The 18,916-nt window shown below is 41.0% G+C and overlaps 1 protein-coding gene and 1 long non-coding RNA gene across 2 annotated transcripts in view; one reads left to right on the top strand and one right to left on the bottom strand.

Moving 5' to 3' along the window:
- The window catches only part of ctbp1.L (C-terminal binding protein 1 L homeolog), a 362,230-nt gene that overhangs the window by 7,735 nt on the left and 335,579 nt on the right, over window positions 1–18,916 (top strand). The window lies entirely within an intron of this gene.
- LOC108696303 lies at window positions 7,756–12,159 on the bottom strand. The gene is made up of 3 exons (XR_001932225.2): window positions 11,805–12,159; window positions 11,589–11,716; window positions 7,756–8,289 (listed from the first exon to the last, which is right to left on the bottom strand). It is a non-coding gene; the product is annotated as an uncharacterized LOC108696303 (long non-coding RNA).

Below are 18,916 nucleotides of genomic sequence, written 5' to 3'. Positions count from 1 at the left end.
AAAACATTTGTGTTTTATTAGATTTTCATCACATTTATGTAATGCATATACAGTAGGAAAACAACATCCAGTCTTGAATGTATTTAAGTTCCATTATAGGAGTGGTGTTGGTTAGATAGTTATATAGTGGGCCTATCAATCCATCCTATAAATGGTATTGTTCTAATGCAGGGGTCCCCAACCTTTTTTTACTCGTGAGCCACATTTGAATGTAAAAAGAATTGGAGAGCAACACAAGCATGAAAAAGTCCATGGGGATGTCAAATAAGGGCTGTTATTGGCTGTTTGGTAGCCCCTATGAGGACTGGCAGCCTATAGGTGGTTCTGTTTGGCAGTACACCTGTTTTTTATACAACCAAAACTTGCCTCCAAGCCTGGAATTCAAAAATAAGCCCCTGCTTTAAGGCCACTGGGAGCAACATCCAAGGGGTTGGTGAGCAACATGTGGCTCGTGAGCTACTGGTTGGGGACCACTGTTCTAATGGGTGCAATTCGTTAGTGAGATCTTCTATTAATTTGTTTCTTTGTTTTTTCCATGAGCTTCTCAGTTTCAAAAACATGCCCTTTATATATGCTTTATGCGCTTCCCATATCACAGACATTTTTACATCCTCTGTTACATTTGTTTCAAAATAATTTGACAGTTCTGCTTCCAGTTCGGTTACAATACTATGTATAGTAAGCAGTGATTTAGTCTCCACAGTCTTTGGTTAGCTTGCACATATATATATACCTGTAATGGTCATTTTGACTGGGGAGTGATCTGACCATGAGCAATATAACAAACTGGAATTTAATACATTAAGGAGGAGTTGTTGGGAACAGAAGATATAGTCTATTCTGGAATACGTTTTGTTTGGGTGGGAGTAAAAGATGTATGCCCTTTTAAAAGGGTGCCTGTCCCTCCATACATCTGTAAGATTATTTTCTGCTATATGTGCCCTTATAGATTTAGCTGCAGGATCTGTAGGCAGCTTGGCAGAATTGTGTGGGTCATGTCTGTCTAGGTTGGGTTGCAATGCTGCATTAAAATCTCCTCCAACTATTACTTGTCCATGATCATGTATTGCTAGTGATAAAAAGAATTGTCTATAAAATTGTGCTTGGTTGGTGTTAGGAGAATAGGTAGAGGCCAATGTGACAGGGGTATCCTGGATTTCACCTGTAACAATTACAAAATGACCCTGTGGATCTGCGATATGTTTATTGAGGTGAAATCCAATATTTTTATGTATAAGGATCGCCACTCCCGTCTGTTTACTTTCCTGGCTCGCTAATGGGAAATGGGAAATTAGCATGAAAATACTTGGGATAAGAGGTCTTACTAAAATGAGTCTCTTGTATGAACACAAGTTTAATGTAATATTTTAAGGCGAGGGCCCTCTTAACTGGGCTGTTAAAGGCCATAATAGTGATGGGCGAATTTATTCGCCAGCCGCGAATTCACGGTGAACTTGCGTGATTCGCCGCTGGTGAATAAATTCACGAAACGGCCGCGAAAATTCACCGGGCGTCAAAACAAAAATGAACGCCTGTGCATTTTCTCCAAAAAAACGGACACCGGTGTCAAAAAACGGACGCCGGCATCAAAAACGGACACCGGTGTCAAAAACGAGACACCAGCGCAGTTTCGCGTTTTTTTGCCATTTCGCAAAATTCACGAGACATTGGACGCAAAAAGCAAATTCGTCCATCACTAGCCCTTAACATTTTATGTGTTAATATGTTTAGTGCCATGGAAGCGCTTTTGGACAACATACAATTTCACCATAATTAACCTGAAGTGATGACCGGGATGCAGAAGTACTTTGCACAGCATATGCCACAATATGTAAGATCGCATATAGGAAATAGGTTAGGAGCTTAAAAATATAATTGAAATTAACTTTAACGTCGCCCTTGCGGCTGATTTGTATGATTTTTAATTAAAGCCAAGTATGTACACGAATCACTATCTAGCTAGAAATACTGAACATTATCACTAAAGTTACTATTATTACTTTTATGCTTTGCTCATTATGCAGGACTATTGTCCCTATATAACTCAGTCTGCAGCCTTGTGCCCCTCAGGGACTTCTAATATTCTTATCATTTACAGTAGGGGGTACATTATCCATTTTAATACATGAGTGATACTCAGAGTTCCCTGTATAACTCAGTCTGCAGCCTTGTGCCTTTATATGGTCACAGAACCCCTCAGTGACTTCTAATATCCTTATCATTTACAGTAGGGGGTACATTATCCCTTATAATACATGAGTGATACTCAGAGTTCCCTGTATAACTCAGCCTGCAGCCTTGTGACTTTATATGGTCACAGAACCCCTCAGTGACTTCTAATATCCTTATCATTTACAGTAGGGGGTACATTATCCCTTATAATACATGAGTGAAACTAAGAGTTCCCTGTATAACTCAGCCTGCAGCCTTGTACCTTTATATGGTCACAGAACAACCCCTCAGTGACTTCTAATATCCTTATCATTTACAGTAGGGGGTACATTATCCCTTATAATACATGAGTGATAGTCAGAGTTCCCTGTATAACTCAGCCTGCAGCCTTGTGCCTTTATATGGTCTCAGAACAACCCCTCAGTGACTCCTAATATCCTTATCATTTACAGTAGGGGGTACATTATCCCTTATAATACATGAGTGATAGTCAGAGTTCCCAATATAACTCAGCCTGCAGCCTTGTGCCTTTATATGGTCACAGAACAACCCCTCAGTGACTTCTAATATACTTATCATTTACAGTAGGGGGTACATTATCCCTTATAATACATGAGTGATACTCAGAGTTCCCTGTATAACTCAGCCTGCAGCCTTGTGCCTTAATATGGTCACAGAACAACCCCTCAGTGACTTCTAATATCCTTATCATTTACAGTAGGGGGAACATTATCCCTTATAATACACAAATGATAGCGAGTAACCTAACCTGTACTGTAGGACGCCCGTGTTTCCCTTTAAACACATTCAAATGGACTATTTTGGCTTGCACCTTCAAGCAAACCCCTAATTGTAACTGAAGGACTGCTATGGGGGGAGGGATTATAAATAATTGTTGAAATGATCTTCTGTGAATGCCCATGCAACACAAACAGCCTTCCAAGTGGTCAGTTAATAAAGAGGAATGTTGTTGATCATTTTTTACAACCTCTGGTAGAAGCCAGTTTGGTCAAGGTAACATGTTTCATGTCTATGGACCGTGGGTCATACATTGTAGATCATTTTGATTACCACTTCTTGTAAAAGCAATCAATACTCCTCTGTCTGTTGCAGATTGCTTCTCTATCGATCATAGCCGTACACGTTTCAGCAGAGTGACCTATGGTCAGGGCTGGAACTGCTTAGGGTGCCTCTACTACCTGCTCATTACAACTCCCTGTAACTTCCAGCAGAGCACACGTTACACAGTACTTCTCTGTCTCAGGCAAGCCCTCACTGTTAGTATGGAGGAAGGATTTCCAAACTGACTTCACATACACCGTACAAGTGTTCAATAACTTGGGCACCAGTGGTTCTTTAAAATAACAGTTAAGGTGCTGGAACTAGATGTTACATCAGATGGGACAGTATACAATTGCTTCACACTATTTTAATAGTTACTTCCATGTATTAGGTATCGGCAGGGCGTTAGTGTTCAGTCCCCAGAGCACAAGGCCCTCAAAGTGATGGTTCTTTGAATCCCTCTATCCCTGAGCCTATCTGATTGAGAATATCTGATTGAGAATATCTGATTGAGTCTCGGTTAAACCCAAAGTTCTATTCTGCTCTCCTTGTTGGAGCCTCTGGCTGCTCTGCTAACTAGTCTCAGCTGGGCTGTCACTCCTTGAGTGTACTATAACAGGATTTAACCACATATTAACCTCATACTAGTCCTACCTTTTTCTCCTGCTGAGGCCTCCAACATCAGGCTCTCCAGAACCATCCACCCTGTCTATCAGGTAGTGTCCAAAGATTTAGAACCCAATGGTTACTTACCTAGGGATGAGGGACAGCTGACTCCCCTGGCCAATAAAGACCTTCCAGATTGAAGGAAATGGAAAATGCAACAACAATGCAGGATTCACCTTAAATTAAATCTTTAGCCTCCTTCATATGTCCATGCTCTTTAGCCTTAAACACTCATCTGTTAAACTCACTGTAAATAGCACCTTTTGTTGTAATTAAATTGCTCAACGATGCCCTCTAGATGTGGCCAGTCCCATATGGATCACTATGATGAGAACCCTTATTAAAGAAGTCTTTTCAGTACCATTTATATATATACATGCCACCCATTTTTGCAAATACATGGCTACAACCAAGTAGCAGCCACAAAAGCAACACCGTCAACTAGCCTTAATATTTTCTTTCCACAAGTGCACCAGATTTCATTTGCTCTCGGTTATTGCTTTTAAAGTGTATTTGCAGTAAAGGATAGAAGCATTTGTTCTGCAGGCTGTTAGGCTGTGATTTATTTACCAATAGCAAATGTTATTGGGCTATATAGCTAGCAATATATAAAAGGCACTAGGTAAATAACATTATCTCACAGATATACTGAGGTGCATTCCTGTATTCCAGAGCTTTCTGGATATTAACCATATCAGTGCTGTGACCCTCTCTTTGCAATCTCGCTGCTGTAGGAACACCGCTTGTGTTGGTGTTTGGAAAGTGCTGCCAGATTCTAGTTTCTCTGCCACAGATGGAGTATTAGGGTAGTTTGCCATAACTATTATCCCCCTTGGCATCATAAAAAAAAGAAAGGAAACCTTTGCTTTTAACTGGTATTTGGTTTGTGTGTTATATTTTGGGAGGTGCTGAGACTAACCTGCAATTTTTTTTAAATGTGTCTCCTTTTCAGGGGTCAGTGACCCCAGTATCACGGTGAAATCATACAGCAGACCCCCAACAGGTATTCTGTGTGGTTCCACCTCACATCCTCGTCTGCCTGTGTTGTCTACTATAAAGAAACTAGCGTGGGTGAGGGGAGGCAGTGGCCATTGGAGCAAATGTGAGGTTTCTGCACAAGGGGCGTGGCCAACAATTTTTGTAATTGTGTTCATGGGGGGCCCATATAAATAACTTGTACGGGGCCCAAACGTTTCTGATGGCGGCCCTGTTCATACCCCACTACCTTGTACCTGAGCACCTAAAATAACATTTTCTCTGCTCAGCAAGGTCTTGGGAAGTAAAAAATGACAAATGCATCCAGGAAAATTAAGAATTATTGGAGCAATTTGATTGGCAGGTTACCTGGTCAGCTCCTTGGCCAATGGCAGGCAGGGACCTGAAAACTTTCTACCAGATTGAGAACAGGAAGGAAGGTTTCAACGGACTTTACACTTGACAGGACTTGTTCCCCTAACCCACTGGCACCCAATGGAGTTGCTTCTGACCAGGACAGGACTTGTTCCAATGGTACACTGTGGATTGGGGTCTGACCTGGACAGGACTTGTTCCCCTGACCCAATGGCACACTATGGAGTTGGGTCTGGCCAGGATAGGACTTATTCCAATGGCCCACTATGCAGTTGGGTCCAACCTGGACAGGACTTGTTCCCCTCACCCAATGGCACACTGTGGAGCTGGGTCTGACCAGGACAGGACTTGTTCCAGTGGCACACTGTGGAGTTGGATCTGACCTGGAAAGGACTTGTTCCCCTCACCCAATGACACCCAGTGGAGTTGCTTCTGACCAGGACAGAACTTGTTCCAATGGCACTCTGGGGAGTTGGGTCTGAACTGGACAGGACTTGTTCCCCACACCCAATGACACCCAGTAGAATTGCTTCTGACCAGGACATGACTTATTCCAATGGCCCATTAGCAGTTGGGTCTGACCTGGACAGGACTTGTTCCAGGCTGGAGTTGGTTCTGACCTGGAAAGGACTTGTTCCCCTCACCCAATGACACCCAGTAGAGTTGCTTCTAACCAGGACAGAACTTGTTCCAATGGCACGCTATGCAGTTGGGTCTGACCATGACAGCACTTGTTCCCCTGACCCAATGGCACACTATTTAGTTGTGTCTGACCATAACGGTTCTTCATTATGCCACCTAGGAAGAAGTTCTTTCAGTATTGAGGAATTGTTCCGACACAGCCAATCCATGCCAATCAATAGCATTACACTCAGCGCAATGCCCCCACACATGAAACACAATCTCAAACCAGATAGAGGCACAGGCAACAAACAGTCAGAGGAGGAGCGGAATACACGCTGGCACTTACCGAATAAGTGCCATCCTAATAATAGGATCAGTGACAATCTGATGCCCAGAGAATAAACCAATCTGAAAGGCAAATCCCAGTGATATTACTCTCAGGCCTTGCTTTCTCCAGCACTGAAATAAAACTGTTAATAATAGATGGATGTTGGGTGCTGAAATTTAAGGCAGACTTGCGTGCTTTATTGAATTCATTACTATCAGTGCAGCTCCAGTAGCATCGCTCTGCGGACTTCATTTATGGCCAGTCTGAAACAAAGGCTACTTAAAGAAGGCGACGTTCTCATTTGCATGAGAATCGCCACTGGTGAATTATTAAAAATGGCCAGAGGAGATTTACAGGGTTATAAAGACTTCTGTTTTCATACACATGGATATGGGTTTGAATTGGAATTAAAGGGGAACTGCGGTGCTCCAATGCAAGGTTATAGGCCTCCCATCATAGCAAGTCTAGAGCTTGTTGTGCTGTATGATGTCACTGAGGCAGGGCTAGTGTTATAGAAGAAGTGCCCCTGGCAAGGCTGCAGCACTATATGAGGGGGTAGAAATGATATCAATTTGTTCAACCCAGTATAACATGTAACACGTCCAACACATTTACTTGTTTTTGTTATTATACAATAGGTGCCTATCTTGTGCTACCAATTCCAATTTCTGTATAGGAATGATAGCAGTGCAGGCAGTAACCCTTCCAACACTTTCCCGTTTTCTCTGTATTGCTATATTCCAACACGTACTCCTTGTCTGCCCCTATATATTAGGCACCTATCTATTTCTACCAATCCCTATATCTGTAGGGGAATGAAAGCAGAGCAGGCAGTAACTCTTCCAACACTTTCCCCTTTTCTCTGTACTGCTATATACATATTAGTAACCTATTTGGTGCTACCAATCCCTAATTCTCAAAATTCAAGGCAACAACCTTCCCAACACTTTCCCTTCATCTCTCCTCTATATATTACGCACTTATCTAGTGCTATCAGTCCCTAATTCTGTAGGGAAATTAGAGCAGAGCAGACAGTAACCCTTCTGACAATTCCCTCTTGTACTGTTCTATATATTAGGCACCCATCTAGTGCTACCAGTCCCATTTCTGGTGGGAAATTAGAGAGAGCAGGCAGTTATTCCTTCAACACTTTCCCCTATCATCTGTCCATATATGTTTAGGCACTTATCTAGTGCTACCAATCCCTAACTCTGCAGAGAGTACACTTAAAGGGGTTGTTCACCTTTGAGATAACTTTTAGTATGACGTAGAACGTGAAATTCTGAGATCATTTGCAATTGGTTTTCATTTTCTTTTATTTACAGTTTTTGAGTTATTTAGCTTTTAATTCAGCAACTCTTCAATTGGCATTTTAAGCAATTTGGTAGCTAGGGTCCACATTACCCTAGCAACCATGCATTGAGTTGAAAAAGAGACTGGAATATGAGAGACGATTAATAAAAATTAGCAATAACAATACATGTGTAGCCTTACAGAGCCTTTGCTTTTAAGAAGGGGTCAGCGGCACCCATTTGAAAGCTCCATAGAGTCAGAAGAAAAAAAGCAAATAACTTTAAAAAATAAATAACGAAAGCCAATAGAAAAGTTGCTTAGAATCGGCCATTGTATAACATACTAAAAGTTACATTAAAGGTGAACCATCTTTTTAACTCTGTATATTAGACACCCATATAATGCTATCAATCCTTATTTCTGTAGGGGAATGAAAGCAGAGCAGGCAGTAACCCTTCCAATACGTTCCTATAGACTCCATTTATATTAGGCTAATACAGCCAAAACACTAAAAGAGAAGTCATATAAAATAAGTAACATGCCCCCCCACTTCATATTCAGGATGTGTGGAACATACATATTCAGCAAGTGGGCTCTTGAACTGAATGTATTCTGCTGTATGATAGTTTGTGTTCTTTTTTTCTATTGGTGAAGGCTGCCAACATCAGATTTGTCATTGGGGACAGGTGCCTACTCCAGATTTTGCAGAGTGTGCCAGTTTGAAGAGCGCTGGCCCAGCTTCCAGGCCATAAGGGAACTCTTGTTACGTTTTCTTTTTAATTCCAGATACAGATCTGTAACAAATACAAATAATATCTTCATGTTTTTTTTTTATTGAGCACCCACAGCCCAACAGTAGTGATGGGCGAATTTATTCGCCAGGGGCAAATTCCCGTGATTTGCCGCCGGCGAATAAATTCGCGAAACCGCCGCAAAAATTCACCAGCGAAAATTTACCGGCGTCCAAAAAAATTGAGGAATTCGCGCCTGTCGAATAAATGAAAAAACGAGACGCCGGCGCCGTTTCGCGAATTTTTCGCCATTTCGCGGGAAATTTGTGAATTTTTCAGCGAAGCGAAACGCCCCAAATTCGCCAATCACTACCCAACAGTTTCTTTTCTGCTGCACCTTACTCATACTGAGAACCCAGGATTTACACAACAGTTTGGAATGTCCAACTGCCAAGCAGCAGGACAGGGTTATTTGCAGCAGGAAGGAATATTTGTTTTTTTTTTAGAATTAAATAATAAACCATTGACTGCCATTACTGTGGAATTTACATTTCCAGGTCACTCTTACAGATCTGTTGTTGGGTGCCATGTGGCAGACTGAGATCAAAGAAGCCAAATTTTGGGGGCCCTCAAATATTTTATTGCTAGTATACATATAGATCAGCTATTAATCTTACCCCTATAATCAAAGATATTGAAAAAATATTACCCTCTTCTGTCCAGACCCCCCCGCTTACATTGCCACTTCTCTGTCCTACTTCATTTACTGTTGTTTTTCTGTGTATCGCATTTCATTCTTTCAATTTCTATTCATTTTATTTGAATTTCTTTCCATTTTAGAAATCTTAGGGGCAAATTTACTTATGGTCAAATATCAAAGGTTAATTAACCTCGATATTCGACTGGCGAATTGAAATCCTTCGACTTCGAATATCAAAGTCGAAGGATTAGGATTTAGATCGAACGATTAAATCCTTCGAATCGTTCGATTCGAAGGATTTTAATCCATCGATCGAACGATTTTTCTTCGATCAAAAAATACTTATAAAGCCTATGGGGACCTTCCCCATGGGCTAACATTGACTTCGGTAGGTTTTAAGTGGTGAACTAGGGGGTCGAAGTTTTTTTTTAAAGAGACAGTACTTCGACTATCGAATGGTCGAATAGTCGAACGATTTATAGTTCGAATCGTTCGTTTCGAAGTCGTAGTCGATGGTCGAAGTAGCCCATTTGATGGTCGAAGTAGCCAAAAAAAACATTCGAAATTCGAAGTTTTTTTCCTCTATTTCTTCACTCGAGCTAAGTAAATGGGCCCCTTAATGTCTGGAAATTCCTGATTGGAGGAGATTTCAACCAATCAGTAATAACAGAAACCAGGCTATAGGGGTAAATGGGGAGTGATCTGAATATGGAGCCTGTGGGCAGCCTCTGGTTGAATTTTCTGAAATCTGGTGCAGACATACAGTATATAAAAAGCATAAAGGCTCCTATTCACTACCTTATCTGCCAATGAGCTTAGGGATGGGCGGATTTGACTTGTTTCGCTGCCGGTGAAAATTCGTCGAAACGCATTTAAGTCGCGTGCGTCTTTCATTTCTGCGGTGAAACTCATCCCTAGAGCCTATATATTGACAGATATGGTTCATCGCCAGATTAAACATGACTATCCTTAAACTGACCAATGTCCATAGTACATAGATATCATTCAAAAATGATGTATATGCAGCTTTAGTAAAACAAGTGCTTACTAGGGACAGACAACAGAGGCACGTGCAAGCAGGCCAAGCAGTAACACTTTTAAATCCACACCCGTCATCTGTTTGTGTAGGTTTCACCTATGGCTGACCACTTGTCCATTGGATTGGGCTTTGGCACGTGGGAAATACCACCACCGTGAGCCTAGAAATTGCTTCCTTAGGCAACTCATTTCAGTGATTCTCATTTAGTTGTGGATAAAGGCTTTACCTGCTCTGCAAGCTTGAGGAAATGTTCTGAAATCATATTTCCCACCTGGAGCATCATTCCCTCTGTTTCTAGTAGTGACTGCTGTTTTCTTCAGCTTGGTCCACACTAAAGGGTCTCCAAGCAGAATGACACACATGTCTCACTTCTTAACAACGATTTATGTGACAGTGGTTCTTAGAAAGAATGACATGAACTTTATTGTTGAAGAGTATATTTAAGAAAAAGATGATTAACCTAGGAACCTGGCTCAGTGTATCAGGACACAGTAGGCTAGTCTAAGTAAGCTAGTATAGTATACTTTCCTAGGCCTTAATACATAAAGGGCATGTAAAGGCAAAAAAATAAAATCCCATTTTTACTTTCTTTAATGAAAAAGAAAACTATCTCCAATATACTTCAATTAAAAAATGTGTACTGTTTTTATAAGAAACCTGACTGTATGCAGTGAAATTCTCCCTTCATTTACTGCTGTGGATAGGAATTGTCAGACGGTCCCTAACTGCTGAGCAGGGAAACAATCATACTTATGAACAGCAGGGGGAGCCCCCGCTTTACTTCCCAGCCATGCAGAACTCAAGCAGCTTTGTTTATGACGGTCCCTAAGCAGCCCAGACCACACTGAGCATGTGCACAGTCTTAGTCTTGCAAAGATGTTTAACCCCTGTAGCCAACTTTGAAAGCATAAATTATTTGTTTGATTAGGCTTGTGGTGCAGTAAGTTCATGTTTATATTTAGTATACAAAATACAGCATTTCTAGCCTTATTCTATTTTAGAATACATGCCCTTTAAGTGCTTAAATGGAGGTTACCTGGGGAGATAATGCCATACTACTATTTAATCTATGGTATCCTATATCAGGAGCAAGTCTCACACTAAATGTGGCCATAGATGCAGCAAATAATATCGTACAAAACAAATTTTCGTACAATATTGATATCGAAGACTTGGATATCGGTCGGCTCGTCGATCGGGCTAGACGTATAATTTTGATCGGGTGCCTTTGAAGGGACCCAAACATCGGCCATTGTTAGTGCTGAATCATCAGATACAGGTAGAATTCTATTGTTTCTATCTGTATATCTGACAATTCAGCTCTACACGTGTGTATTGAAACAAACAATCTTTCTTGGAAAGATCTTTTCCAAGAAAGATCATAATTGTTACATCTATGGCCACCTTAAGTCCCTCATTCACAGGACTCCACTCCCTGGCTTCCACTGTGGAGATCTTCTTACCTGCAGGGCTCTTTTTCTTTACTGAATCCTTCTACTTTAGGCTTTCCAGCAACATCCACCCTCTTACCCTCCTTCATATTGACGCCCAAGACTGAATCATGAAATCCCGTCCCATTTATAGACTAGGGCAGTGCTGTCCACCGAAACTGTTGCAGCATACCAGTCTTGGTGGTACAATATGTCCATAGACCAGCAGAGTTATTGGACAGCCTGGTTTTCCATTTTGGATCATTCGTTTTGATTTGATCACTTGTTCAGGGTCGCCACACACCAGTTTGCCAAAACTGTCTGTAGAGACACAATCACACTACAGCTCAGTCTGCAATAGACACACAGCAACAGTCAATAAACAGTTAGTTGCATCATCTGTACTCACCTAGTTGCTGATCTATCTGTACTGATCCAAAAACTTACACTGCTGGTGAGGCCTAAAAACAGATAGGAGGACCTATGAACACCAGGCCCATATTTCCAGTTTGGCCTCCCCAAGGCCAGAGGGTCCTGCTGCCTGCCCTTGCAAGCACCCCCAACTCTAAGTGCACGCATACATGCGCCAGTTCCCACCGCATTCCCATCCACAGTACTGCTTAGAATGCGGCTAGCATGCTGCCCCTAAAATCTTGCCACCCTAGGCCTGGGCCTTTGTGACCTTGACAGAAATCTGGGCCTGATAAACACAAAGCTACTGACAGTCCAGGTGTTTATTCAAGATATTTATCTTCAATCAGTGGTAATGCAAAACCTGTGTGTGTATTTGTGTGGTGCTCAATCTGGAAACCTTGCTGCAAACCTTGGTTTCCGTAATCTGTAAATAGTAGAAAATCAGATGGCACACACTTTGGCAAAGGTGCAAAAAACTTGTAGTTTGGATCTCGATAAGCTACAAGTTTTTTGCACATTTGCCTGAGTATGTGCCATCTAATTTTCTACTATATATTCATCCAAGATAGTAATCCAGCAGGGTTGCCACCTCATCCATTTAAAACTAGGCACATATGCAATTAGGCTGACACATTTAACTGCGGATACATTCTGGATGTGGACACAGCCCTGGAACTTCTAGTTTCCGTAAGGCAGTAGACCCTATTCCACCCCACCTTGGTCTTACCTGTCCTGTTATCTATTTACTGCCCTTGTTAAAGTGCCGCCTGATTCAAGTTCCTCACCTTCCCTCAAGGCATAAACTCCCCAACCTGCAGCAATTATTCTTCTTAAGTGTCCACATTCCAAGGGAAGATTTGTTCACCCTACAAACTCTCCATTATGCATGAATAATTAGCAATTATGCTGGTCGCATGCGGCACATTGTGTTGACCTCTGGGCTGCCTTGCAGTACGGTTCTGAATTATCTGCCAATTAACCCTTCAACTTGCAGATTTCAGATGCTTCTGGTTTTATAGTGCTGAGGTGGCAACCCTAAACGTATTTATAAACGCAGAGCTAGCTGCTTTAAGCAAACCCGTTCTACTGTTTGATATACCGCATATAACTCATAGCAGAAATTAAAGCAACAGTATTTGGATCATTTATTTAGTACAGGATAGGGTGCAAAGTGCAAAAAGGAGCAATCCTTCATGTTTTCTGTATGTTGTGCCCTTTGTACAAATGGAACATTTTCAGCAGGTTTGTGCACTCTATCTCAGAGACCTGTGTGTCATTTTGTATTCTTGAGGGATGTGCAAATCAGGGAGCTAATGTAGACCACACCCGAAACTTGTTCTTATTGCCCAAACAGTAAGCCATACCTCCCAACATTTTGGAAATAAAAAGAGGGACAAAAAAGTTGCTGCTCAGAGCGCAGTGAAAAAAAAAAGACCACGCCCATTTATGAGGCCACACCCCCTAATTACCATGTTCATTTTACAAAATTTGGCAGGTTATGAAAGTCTGAACACATTTCTGTGGTCTTTTTCAGTTATTACAGTTTTGCTAATGAAGGTGAATTGCCCTTTAAGCTCTGAGACTAAAGCTGGCCATAGACGCAAGGATCCTCGATTTGTACGATTTTCGACCGTGTGTGCAGAGTCCCGGCATTATTCATCCGGCGGAAATTGGTCGTTTGGTCGATCGGTCAGGTTTAGGGCTCTTACTGACTGAAAAAAGCTAAATGCGTCTATTCCTGCGCTCCCCTGCGGCTGAAGGCAGAAAAACGGAACGCAGGGGAGCGCAGCTTCAACCGCTCGTCAGTAAGAGCCCTAAATGATTTCTGTCGGTTGCGGGTAATATCTCTGCGTGTATTGCCGATCGTACGATTTTCAGTGGGAGACTGTCACCAGCTTTGGTCGGACATAAACTTTTGTACAATTGCTGTCAGGGTCAGAACATCGGCTGATCTGTTCTTTTACTACTTTACAGTATTTGATCGGAAGGGTTAGTGGCAGGTCGGGAGATGGGGAAGTCCGATCGTACGATAATTCGTATGATCGGATCTTTGCGTCTATGGCCAACTTTACTTCTCCCAAGGGACCTGTATCTTATATTGTTACAATTACTTATTTGTTTATCTCGAAATTGTTACAAAAGTATCTTATCTGCTGCTGTAGCTGTTCTGGGCTCTATGCCAAAAGCCAATTAAGTTAGAAACATTGTTTCTTTTTCTGCCTGTTCAGTGCAGAGAAAATTGTGACTTTCCAGTACTAACTGTGGGTTGAGCCGTCAAAAGAAGGACTGTCTCTGTGAAAATGGGACAGTTGGGAGGAATGAGTAAGCACGGGCAAACAGTAAGGACAGGGTTAGCTTGTATATGTCAGTCATTTACTCACGCTTCACCCTGCACCACATTTTTTATCTGGCATGGAAGTTTTTATTGCCCAAGGAGAAATTGCCAGTAGCTAAGTCTTGTATATCTACAACAAGGTGATAAGAATGCCAAGTCGGTTTCAATAACGTCTAGAATCTTTTCCAAGGATTTTATTAGAACCTTGTTCCTGTTCTTACATTTTCCTGTATGCTCCCCCTGCTGGCAGAATTCAGAATCCATCAATTAATATTCGTTATTGGCTGGGTTAAAATATAAATATGAATATGAAATAGTTTATAAATAGATACATAAAGGCATATAACAAAAGTGATTGTGTCCCTTTAGAATCTTTTAGGCTTCTGCGCTTGCTGTCTGTAAAACTTAATAGAAGACTAAAATCTTTTGTGTAAATTAATTAGCAAAAGGAACATTGAAGGGGTGGTTCACCTTTAAGTTAACTTGTAGTATATTATAGAATGTCTAATTACATTTTCAATTGGCCTTCGTTTTAATATTCTTTTAATTATTTGCCTTTGTCTTCTGACACTTTCCAGCTTTGAAATGGGGGTCACAGACTTCATCTAAAAAAAATGTATTGTTATTGCTACTTTTTATTACTCATCTTTCTATTCAGGCCTCTCCTATTCATATTCCAGTCTCTTATTCAAATCAATGGTTGCTGGGGTAATTTGGAACCTAGCAACCAGATTGCTGAAATTGGAGAGCTGCTGAATAAAAAATCTGAAGGATTTCACTCATAAATAGTGAAATTTGAAGGTTTTCACTTAAAAATCATGAAATTTGAAGGTTTTCACTTAAAAATCATGCAAATCGGATGTTTTCACGCAAAAATCGTGAAATTAGAAGGATTCCACTCACAAATCGTGAAATTTGAAGGTTTTCACTCAAAAATCGTGAAATTTTAAGGATTTCACTCAAACATCTTGAAATTTTAAGGATTTCACTCAAAAATCGTGAAATTTGAAGGTTTTCACAAAAAAATCTTGATCAAATCAATGGTTGCAGGGGTAATTTGGAACCTAGCAACCAGACTGCTGAAATTGGAGAGCTGCTGAATAAAAAGCTAAATAACTCAAAAACACAAATAATAAAAAATGAAAACCAATTGCAAATAGTGATTGGTGACTTTCTAGCCGAAAAACGTGCGAATTTCCCGCAAAATTTGCGAAACCGCGAAAAATTTTGAAATCGGAAAGTTCCAGAAAAAATTGTGAAATTCAAAAGTTTTCATGAAAAATCGTGCAAATCGGACGTTTTCACTCAAAAATCTTGAAATTTGAAGGTATTTATTTAAAAATCGTGAAATTTTATGGTTTTCACTTAAAAATCGTGCAAATCGTATGTTTTCACGCAAAAAACGTGAAATTAAAAGAATTCCACTCAAAAATTGTGAAATTTGAAGTTTTTCACTCAGAAATAGTGAAATTTAAAGAATTTCACAAAAAAACTTGAAATTCGGACAGTTCACGAAAAAATCTTGAAAATCGGAAATTGATACTAGCGAATTTTCACTGGTGAATTTTCACGGGAGATTTGCGAATTTATTCGGAAATTCGCCGCAAATTAGTGCCAGGCCAATTTATTCGCCCATCACTAATTGCAAATTATCTCCGAATATCTCGACATCATATTAAGGGGCGTTTTTATAATGTGGTGTACAAAACAGCGGGACAAAACACCACACATCACATCAAGTTTTGTAGTGTAAAAAACGGCGTACATTTTTTACTTTTTACTTAGAGGGACTTCCACCAGAAGCAATGTAAAATAACGGTGGCAAATCTGGCGTTTGCATGGCGTAAAATTACACACACCTTGATAAATTCATTTATTTTACACAGCTTTTGAACCTTTTTTTCGGGGGAATTTCATTTTACACAGCACAATAAGTATACAGTACCCCTAAATGTTAACTCAAAGGTGAAAAACCCTTTTAAAAAGTTTTTCTTCCTTCTTGATGGCAGCTAATTCCTTAGCACAATCATATGTCGGAACAAAATACAGCAAAATATTTGTCCTATTTGGTTTGAGAAGATTGAGAATTGTTATTGTTGGTAGTTATATTCCTCCCAACATTTGAGTTTCAATAAGAGGGCAACTTTGGCCCATACCCAGCCCAGACCCATTTGCAGCCTGTGATTCAGAGCTGGTATATGTCAAATAATTCAATTAATTAATCCACTGGCAAGTTTTATATCCATGCATATTTTAGTTTATTCCAATTGCAAAGTACAACAGAAATACTTCAGAAATAACTGCTCCTTCAAAAGTTAATTCAGGACTGACACTGAGACATATATTTTTGCCAATGAAGAGACAGAGATGGTGGTGGAGTAACTAAAAGCTAATGGTTCCATAGCTACCGGTACATGTCTCCAAACTTTCAGAAAGACAAACTGGGGCCGTAACAACAGGGTCAAACCTTGTAAACGATACCAACCAATCAGCAGGCAGCATTTACTGGCCACTTGCTTAAAAGAAGACATCGGAATTGTGCTGTTCTCGGTTACTACCTGGAGCAAACTTGCACCTTTCATTACACAACCTCAAAACTGATTTGCAAACATACACTGAATTGCACCGAACCCTCAACCCTCCTGCCAAGACTCTCAGCATTGTTGCCTGCTAGTATTGGGCACAAGTAGGGTTGCCACCTTTTTTAAAATGTTTTACCGGCTGCTGGGGGGCAGGGACACAAAGGGGCGGGTTGTGATGGCAAAAGGGGCGGGCCGTGATGTCAAAAGGGGAGGGGCGTGATGTCAAAGGGGTGTAACAAATACAAATCATCGTGTGTGCATGCGTGGTGCAAAATGACTGGAAAATACCACACATAGTTGGGGAGAGAGGGGACCAGACATGGAGTAGGCGACAGAACAGGTACATGCCTGGCACCCTTCCCTAGGGCGCGTGCCCACTCTGCTACCCCTAGTTCCGGCCCTGGTAGGATGTACAGTAGGACTGCACTATATGCATAATTCTCATCAGGATCTGGCCAAATCCTAGGAGGCAAATTTACTAACCTTTGAAAATAGGCCAGCGACGGCTTTGCAGCCATCACAACACTTCGCCAGGTGTAAATTCGCTCGGACAAAGCTAATTTACTAAAATGCGAAGTTGCGACCAGGGCGCCAAACACTGGCGAAGTTTTGCTAGCGTTACTTCAGTAATCGAACCGAAGATACGCTACCGTTGGCTAATTTGCTTGTGGTGGGAAATGATAAAGTTACATAGATGTATATGTTGCAGCAAATACATTACATTACACAAGTCCAGGGAAACTTAATAAATAAAATAGAGTTGTTATATTGTCCACTGTATAGTTTGTGTCCCATATGTTATGAAATGTGGGGGGGGGGATCCGGTTACCCGAAAAGACTTTTAAGGACTTTTGCAGGCTCACTCTGAAAATAGGAAAAGACGCCAGCGTTTTTTTTTCCACTAAAAATTAAGGAAGATCTATACACTCCATTGCACTTCACCTGGTCTGGGCGGCAAGTCTGGCGAAAGAGATAACGTCCAGTAAAATCCACATATTAGTGAATTTGCGGAGTAACAACCAGGGCCGGATTTACATTGTGGGCGCCCCTAGGCCCCCCTCCAGGGGGACTGGAGCAATGGGGATTGGTGCACGGAAAATTAAAAAAATTATTGTATCTCCAGCGCATCCCCAGTGTTTCTGAACCAATTTGGGTGTGGTTGGGCAGCACGCTGCCCCCCTAAAATTCTGCAGCCCTAGGCCCGGGCCTAGGTGGCCTTTCCACAAATCCGGGCCTGGTAACAACCATACGTCAGAGCAAAAATTCGCCTAGCGTTAGAGTGTGAATGGTCGATAATGTCTGTCTCTTTTGCTAGCGAAGTTACGCCTGCGCCCGTTAGTAAATTGGCGAATTGCCTGAGAGACGAAGTTTCGCCAGCGTTACTCACTTTGCCCTTTAGTAAATTTGCCCATAGGGATCAGTGTAAAATGTTCAGCTTCAGGAACTGAATCCGAAACTTTAAAGTCATTCACTTTGCTGGACAACTGAATCCTTTGTTCACAATACAGGTATCGGATCTGTCACATATGTCTCCCATTTTATCCAAATAATCAAAATGTTTCATTTAATTTTCTCTGTAATAATAAAACAGTCACTTGTACTTGATCCCAACTAAGATATAACTAATCCTTATTGGAGGCAAAACCAGACTATTGGGTTTATTTAATGTTTACATGATGTTCTAGTAGTATGAAGATCCTAATTACAGAAAGATCCGTTATTTGGAAAAACCCAGGTCCCAAGCATTCTGGATAATAGGTCTTATACCTGTATATATTTTTTTCCAAATTTGAATATACAAATTTATATGTATTCAGTATATAAAGAGATTAATCCAATTGATGGATTTGGTGCCTCTATAATAGGGCGATTTAACTACAGCACAACAACAATAATAACACGGTGGGCTCCATCTGTATACGGGTGCGATGTGACGGTATCTGACATATTAAAGGGCAAGTCATATCCACTCGAAAGAAATAAGGCACCTGAGAAACAAACTCAGTTTATAGAGAAATCTGCCGCTAACTGAGCTGCTGTTCTTTTCCTGTTTTGTGTTCTTCATGTGTATAACATAATATACTGTACTTACAAGCCTGTTACTGCCTAAACAAACATAGTGAAGTGCAGCGAATACTGTGGGTTACAAGAGTACAATGGCACGGATCCAGGGAAACAAGAACAAGATGA

The sequence above is a fragment of the Xenopus laevis genome, chromosome 1L (assembly GCF_017654675.1).
Source record: "Xenopus laevis strain J_2021 chromosome 1L, Xenopus_laevis_v10.1, whole genome shotgun sequence".
NCBI lineage: Eukaryota > Metazoa > Chordata > Amphibia > Anura > Pipidae > Xenopus > Xenopus laevis.
Note: the sequence above shows the minus strand (reverse complement) of the source record. Positions and strands in the feature narration are given on the sequence as shown.